The sequence below is a fragment of the Rhinopithecus roxellana genome, chromosome 7 (genome assembly GCF_007565055.1).
Source record: "Rhinopithecus roxellana isolate Shanxi Qingling chromosome 7, ASM756505v1, whole genome shotgun sequence".
In the NCBI taxonomy this organism is placed as follows: Eukaryota; Metazoa; Chordata; class Mammalia; order Primates; family Cercopithecidae; genus Rhinopithecus; species Rhinopithecus roxellana.
In genome coordinates, this window is record NC_044555.1 from 94,141,402 (window position 1) to 94,147,799 (window position 6,398).

The following is a 6,398-nucleotide window of genomic DNA, read 5'->3' on the forward strand; positions in this document are numbered from 1 at the left end:
AACAATTATTTAGATTAACTCTTGAGTTTTACTAGTTCATTTACTTACCACCGTTTTTAGAGGTAGTAGCCTCATCATCACTCCCATCGCCTGATTCAGATGACTGTGACATCATCAATGCTTTGGGTCTATGATAGAAAACAGAGAATTCACTTTTACAGCAGTCCTCTTCCATATCGGTACAGTGTTATGAATTCATTGACTCTGGTTTCCCAGCCAATTTTATCCTATTTGTTCGATATCTTCAAGGAAATCATCAAAATTTTGGTCTGCTAATCACATCCTTCCTTGCTAACCTTTGCAATTTTAGTGCTATTCTTTTACTTGTTTTTTTCTTTTGTCATTTAAAACTGATTTGGGTAGGAAAACACATTTGTTAAGACTCTCTTAAATTGGAAGCCTGACATGCCCTTTTAAATTACAACGGCTTGAACTCCTACTGGCTTGAATGTCAACAAAACAGATTCCCCTCAAAGTGTCCTCCAGCTATTTCTGGAGGTTCTTCAAAATACTATCTCACGATCTGAATCAGGTCACAGATTTTCTTCTGTTCCTGCCTCTTCATTAAGTTGCAGTGCTATGGTTGTTGAAGGCCATCTTGCGATCACCACTTTGCTGGGTAGGATCTTCACAAATAACTATGACTCTAACGAGCTTTTCCCTAAGTTATCCACATCACAGGTGAGTAAAGGCTGTAACTTTTAACATACCTCTTATAAATATTTGGGAATAATGAAACCTAGCACAACATTGAGAATAACTTAAAATTGCCTAAACATATGACTTTGCTTAGGTCTTGTGACCCAAATCCTCCCCACATTCCAAAATCTCAAAAGGGCATATTAGCTCACCGTCAGTCACTTGAGGATCCGTTGTGTTCTAAGGTCCGATCTGTCTAAAGCAGACGATTGGGAAGACCTTTTGAAAACACATTAGCAATGCCCGCCCTTTCAGGCTAGGTCCTGCCCACTGAGACTGGACTTCCTGTGTATTTAACACCTTCCAGGATGATAGACAGCAGATCTGACCAATCTTTGCAGGGGGAAACCCCACTAGACTAACAACAGGGGCCTGGTTGGAGCCAAAAGAAAAACAAAACGAAAATTTCAAATGATCTCAGAGTTATACAGTTCCCAAAGTCTGGGTTATTCTCTAATAATACTACCTATGGGACTTCAACAGATAAGCCAAGGTTGTTCTATACCAAGACTGGCAGTTTCTAAACTAAACTGCTGGGGAGGGATTGTGTCTTCACAATTGGGTAGTGCTGACATCACCCTCATGGGGAGGGGGAGGGGGAGGGGCATCGGGGTAATGCTGACATCTCCTGCAAGGGGAGAGGGAGGGGCATCAGGCTCTCCACGTGGTCTCTGCTGAGCGGGAAAAGGTGGGGGATGGGAGATGGGAACTGGAGCCTTCTAAGAGCCGAAGTCTAGGCTCCTGTTCCGCCATTGCTGGCGTGGGTGAGGGTGAGTCTGCATTTCTTTTTCCTCATGGCGTTTGGCTTGACGAGATTACCTATCTACAATTTTCTCGATTGCTAGATTGCTCCTTTTTTGGTCCTTTGTCTTGAGAGACGAGTTTTGTTAAGGCTTTAGTCTGTATCTGTTGGTGTTTCACACTGTTGTGAATGTGATATATATATGTACACATAATGTCTAGTTCTGTTATTACTAGAATAAGAGAAAATTATTGGAATATAACAAAAGAATGTTAATTTTGAAATCTAGGTCATGGGTGTATTGATGTTCACTGTAAAAATTCTTTAAACTTTTCTGCATGTTTAACATTTTTATAACAAATGTTGAAAAATAAAAGGGAGCTATTTAATAATACTTTGAAAAGGAAAAAAATGGAAATGATGAGATTCTGTATATTTATTTTATATCTGGCTTGTATTAGGACTCTTGTTTGCAAGTGACAGAAACCCAACTTGAATAAGCTTAAGAGGAAAATTGAGTTTATTGGTTAATGTAACTAGGAAGAATAGGGCAGATCTCAGACCCAACTAGATCCAGGGACTCCAATGGGATCTAGGCTCTCACTCCGTCTCATCTTTCATCTCTGCTTCTCTCTGTATCGCCTAATTCTCTAAGACTCTTTTACATGGTAGAGACCCAACATGGCTACCACTTGCTCTAGGATCACATCCTTACAGTTCAAGATCCAAAGAAAAGACAAAGTTACGTCTTTACCTTTGATTTGGAAAATTCCAAGGGAGGTCTTGTATCTCTGGGCCAGGTCTCATGCCTACCACTTGGAGCTACCACTGGGTCCAATGGGGTTGGATATTATGATTATATTATGATTAGTCCATCCTGGGTTAGGTGCCCAGCCACAGGCAGGGGAGGGGACTATTGTGATTGCCTGTCCTACCAGGACTATACTGAAAGGGTAAAGTAGGAGCAGGTATCCAAAGGAAGAAGAATGCTCTTGCTAGAAGCAGAGAGGAAGGAATGCTGGGCAAAGCAAAACAGCAGATATCCACTACATAGGCTTATTAGTTTTAATGTTTTTAAGTTACGTTTCTTGGATTCTTAATGTGTATAATCATATCTACAAATAATTATACTTTTTTCCTCTTTTCTCTTTCCTTTAGATTTATACAGCTCATTTTGTTTTCTTGTTTTGTCACATTCCAGAGCCTTCAAAACACTATAGTGGACATCTATGCTTTATTCCTGAATTTCAGGGGAAGTGACTTGATTATGATGCTTTCTATTGGCTTTTTGATACTTTTTACTGTGTTTAGAAAGTTCTTTTCTAGCTGTGTGTGGTGGCTCATGTCTGCAATTCCAGCGCTTTGGGAGGCCGAGGTAGGTGGATTGAGCCTTGGAGTGCGACAGCAGCGTGGGCAATATGGTAAAACCAGTCTCTACTAAGAATACAAAAAATTAGCTGGGTGTGGTGGTGTGTGTCTGTAGTCCCAGCTACTCCAAAGGCTGAAGTGGGAGGATCACCTGAGCCTGGGGAGGCAGAGGTTGCAGTGAGCAGAGATCATGCCACTGTACTCTAACCTGGGCAACGGAGCGAGACTACGGCAAAAAAAAAAAAAAAAAAAAAAAAAAAAAAAAAAAAAAAACAAACAAACAAACCCCCCCCCCACACACAGAAACAAAAAACAAAAAAACACAGAAAGTTTTTTTTTTCTATTATCGTTGTACTTTCTATGCTCATTGTACTCATTTATAAGGAATAGCTGCTGATTTTTATCCAATGCCTTTTGGCCATCCATTAACAGGTAAGACTACATCAAAATTTAAAATTTTGTAAGGAGGATAGTGAAGTACAGAAATCTCCTGAAAACAAGAAAATGGAGAAACTGGAATGCAGACTTTACCTTCCATGAAACTAAGAGAGGTAAATGCTACATGAAAACACTACTTAGAGCTGGGTGCAGTGACTCAAGCCTATAATCCCAGCAGCAACTCAAGCCTATAATCCCAGCACTTTGCGAGGCTGAGGAGGGAAGATTGCTTAGAGCCTAGGAGTTTGAGACCAGCCTGGGCAACATGGTGAAACCCTATCTCTACAAAAAATAGAAAAAGTAGCTCGATGTGGTGGGCACACACCTGTAGTCCCAGCTACTAGGGAGGCTGAGGTGGGAGGATCGCTTGAGCCTAGAAGGTCAAAGATGCAGTGAGCCGTGAGTGTGCCACTGCACTCCAGCCTCGGCCAAAGTGAGACCCTGTTAAAAAAAAAAAAAAAAGAAAGAAAGAAAAGAACGAAAGGCAGATGGAAAGTAGATAGACAGTGCTTTTCATATGTTACTCTCCAGCAAAAGAGGTCTATTATTTGTAGAAACCAAACAAGAGACATCTGGATGTTCATTATGTAGATTTTCTTTTTTCTTTTTTCTTTTTTTTTTTTTTTTGAGACGGAGTCTCGCTCTGTCGCCCAGGCTGGAGTGCAGTGGCCGGATCTCAGCTCACTGCAAGCTCCGCCTCCTGGGTTCACGCCATTCTCCTGCCTCAGCCTCCCGAGTAGCTGGGACAACAGGCGCCCGCCACCTCGCCCGGCTAGTTTTTTTTGTGTGTGTATTTTTTAGTAGAGACGAGGTTTCACCGTGTTAGCCAGGATGGTCTTGATCTTGTGACCTCGTGATCCGCCCGTCTCGGCCTCCCAAAGTGCGGGATTACAGGCTTGAGCCACCGCGCCCGGCCCATTATGTAGATTTTTTGGTAAAAGTTCATTGAGCAGTACACTTATGATTTGTGCATTTCTTTTCTTTTCCTTTCTTTTTTAAGATGGAGTTTTGCTCTTGTCACCCAGGTTGGAGTGCAATGACGCGATCTGGGCTTACTGTAACCTCCACCTTCCAGGTTCAAGCGATTCACCTGCCTCAGCCTTCCTGAGTAGCTGGGATAATTGGCTTGTGCCACCATGCCCGGCTAATTTTGTATTCTTAGTAGAGATGGGGTTTCTCCATGTTGGTCAGGCTGGTCTCAAACTCCCGATCTCAGTTGATCCGCCCACCTCAGCCTCGCAAAGTGCTGGGATTACAGGCGTGAGCCACGCACCCGGCCAAAGATTTGTGCATTTCTGTATGTTATTTACCAACAAAACGTTTTTAAAATAGACGAAAATGCAAATAAGTGAAAATGAACCACAGAGGTTATAGACTTAGAGACAAGTTCGGAGAGTAGAGTATGCTAGACTGAAAATAGGAGGAATAAAGTCTGGGATTCTATTTCTCACATCTAGTTCCTGGAATATAAGCAGCCAGGCTTATATCCCAGATAGGAGATTTAAAGGCTCCTTCTCTGAAGAATTGAGCCACATCAAAGAATAGTCTACATGTACAGGTACCTCAACCAAAAAGCATCCTGCTATCCAATTGCCATACATCAAAGCCCACCCCTTCTCCCAGGCATTCAGAACTTCCAGGCAGCTTTTTAGTGCCTCACTCTTAAATATGAACAAATCACTAAAGATTTCTAACAACTCAAGGAAAATTCCAATGTGAAAACCAGAAGTGAAACAAACAAAACCCAAAAAACAAAAAGGGGAGGTGGGAGAAAATATAAACAATGATGAGAACAAATAAAAACATTTTAAAACAAGGCTGGGCGTGGTGGCTCACACCTGTAATCCCAACACTTTGGGATGCTGAGGTGGGCAGATTACTTGAGGTCAGGAGTTCGAGACCAGCCTGGCCTACATGGTGCAACCCCGTCTCTACAAAAATACAAAAGATTGGCCGGGCATGGTGGCGCTCACCTGTAATCCCAGCTGCTTCGGAGGCTCAGGCAGGAGAATCACTTGAACCCAGGAGGTGGAGGTGGCAGTGAGCCGAGATCACACCACTGCACTCCAGCCTGGGTAACAGAGCAACACTCTGTCTCCAAAAAACAAAAACAAAAACAAAAACAAACAAACAAAAAACCATTAAAAAAAAAAAGGCCCTACTAAGCTTCTACTCCAGTATATGCAGAACGATAAAAGATAGTGTTGTATTCATAAAACATGAAGCGTGAGCGAGAAAGAGCCCCACATGGAGGCATACCATTGTAAAATTTCAGAGTATTAAAGCAGACCTTAAAAGCTTCCAGAGGTAGGAAAAAGTAAAAGTTTCCATACAAAGGATCAGGAATAAGAATGGCATTTGGCTTCTCAATGGAAATCAGTAAAGCTAAAACATAGTGGAATCATACTTCAAAATTATTAGTGAATATGATTTCCAATGTAGAATTCTATATTCAGTCAACATATCAATTGAGTTTTAAGGTAGAATAAATACATTTTCAGACATGCAGTGCTTAAATAATTTCCCTCCCATGCGCACACTCAGAAGAAGTAACTAGAAGACATGCTGCACTCAAACTAAAGGGTAAACCAAGAAAGAGGAAGACATAGCATCCAGGAAACAGATGATCTGACACAGGATATTGAAGTAGGAAGACAGAGGCATCTAAGAAAAAAAAATGAATGGATAGATCATCTATTAATTTAACTGTCTGTAAAATTATATTGAAAGTCTGGCTCCCTTCTCAGAAACCCAGTCCCCTCACCCCTCATTCACCCTAGAGGAAAAACAAGAAGCTCTGTTTGATAGTTTGGGATGACTTAGCCATAGGTATAGACAGGGCTGCCATATGTAACTGCATAAGTTATGCACTGCACAACTTCACAGAGCACCATAGAAAATGAAGCAAATGAAAAGGAGAGGCAATTGTTAAATCCAGGAAAAGCAAATGTTTAAGAAAGGAAATGTAATTATAATATATTACTTGGCTCATCTGTTAATTATTTACACATAATAATTTATCCAAAAGTTGCTATAACTCTGTTGAGAGGATGAGGAGGAGAGAATTGGGGGGAAGATAAGAAAACCTAAATAGATTATGGTACATCCATGTAGTAGAACACTGCAGCCACTAAAAAGAAAATGATGGCAC